Source organism: Phalangium opilio, unplaced genomic scaffold, assembly GCF_054372755.1.
Source record: "Phalangium opilio isolate 3A_F unplaced genomic scaffold, DU_Popi_V2 ptg000077l_1, whole genome shotgun sequence".
Classification (NCBI taxonomy): Eukaryota; Metazoa; Arthropoda; class Arachnida; order Opiliones; family Phalangiidae; genus Phalangium; species Phalangium opilio.
This window is the reverse complement of record NW_028324185.1, coordinates 5,710,855-5,712,285: the sequence shown is the minus strand read 5'-3', so window position 1 is coordinate 5,712,285 and position 1,431 is coordinate 5,710,855. Positions and strand designations below refer to the sequence as shown.

Here is a 1,431-nt window from a genome sequence, read left to right as displayed (position 1 = left end):
AAAACTACGCCTGGTGTTGCTTTTAGCCAACCAGGCATCGCAAATCGTTTGGAATAGCGATATTAACATGGCGGATTTCAGGAGGCGTATTGCCAAATAAATTCTATTATGAGACCTCAGAAAAGTTAATTACTTTATTTAATCACTGAAAATGAGGTAAATTTGGTTGTAAGAATCGCCGAATTAAAAATTATTATTTTAACAATTATAATTGAACGTTAACATTCGTGTGAGTTGAGCTCTATAATCTAAGCCTTGGTGACAACTGCACTATAGAAGCCCGTTCAATCGGCCAATAAATGAGACCTTTGGATTATCGGCGGGAAGTTCGAATGATGGCAAAAGTAACATTTAAGTTCTATGGGAGGAGGTAGCTTTTTGGCCATATCCTCTGTCCTATTGATCCAATTGACCTGAAATTTTAATAAGACGTGTGGCTCGATGTGTTTTATTAATTTAAAAAGGATTCAAGATTTCAGATTAGTGGGCAGATTTTATTTTTTTTTTGATATAAAAACTATTTTCCAAAAGTCAAAATGATGACTGAATATTTCTTCGGATCTACTGGTCCAAATGTCCTGAAATTTGAATGAGAGGTGTGTTTCAATCTATTTTATTATATTGAAAAGGATCTAAGCTTATAGAGGGAATAGTTTTTAAATAAAAATTAATTTCCTATGTCAAAATCGTAAATTCAATACTTACAACCGGTTTCTAAGATAAAAAATACCCAATCTCATCCTACTTTTCCAAAACATTTCTACTTTTAGAGAATATTAGATTTAAGAAACCTAGACCTTTGGAACCAATTTTCTAAGATTTCAATCGAGACAAGGCCTTACATCTTGGCACCAATTAAGACATGGAGCCCATGAAATCCTGTTGCCCCAAAGAATGTGGCGCCATAGATTGAATCGGCAATGGCGAAAGGGACTTCAATGTATTTTCAAGCTTACAATAATGATTGTATAATAGTGACTAAAAGTGATATTTGGCCTGGTTTGGGTTATTATTCAAGATGCTATGATGTGATGATGTAATTGAAATTCCTGATAAAAATTAATGCATTAAAATTTAAAATATAAAGTCTACCACACAAGAAGCTTTAGAATGTCAGAGGACAGCTGTGAGGGACCTTTTTTCTTCTTGGCCCTCCTTGACAACTGAGTATAATTTAAAACTATATATCCTTGTTTTTTACCAACATCAACAGGTATTATGAAATTTTCCCCAACGTTTTTCAGTTAGCTTCTAATCATGTTTATTCTAAAATATGTAATCTTTTCAATAAATACAATTTAGAACTAAAATTGATTTTTACTTGGTAGAAACACAAGGGCTCTTCTGAACCTTTCCAAAATAGGCGTGTTTTAGGCTTTAGGTACTATAATTTTGTTTAATTATAAGATTTTTAGTGTCATGCTTAAGCAA

The 1,431-nt window shown here is 32.6% G+C and overlaps 1 long non-coding RNA gene across 1 annotated transcript; it reads left to right on the top strand.

The window, feature by feature from the left end:
• Window positions 1–460: 460 nt before the first annotated feature.
• LOC149657090 (uncharacterized) lies at window positions 461–1,431 on the top strand. The gene is made up of 2 exons (XR_016369979.1): window positions 461–596; window positions 771–1,431. It is a non-coding gene; the product is annotated as an uncharacterized LOC149657090 (long non-coding RNA).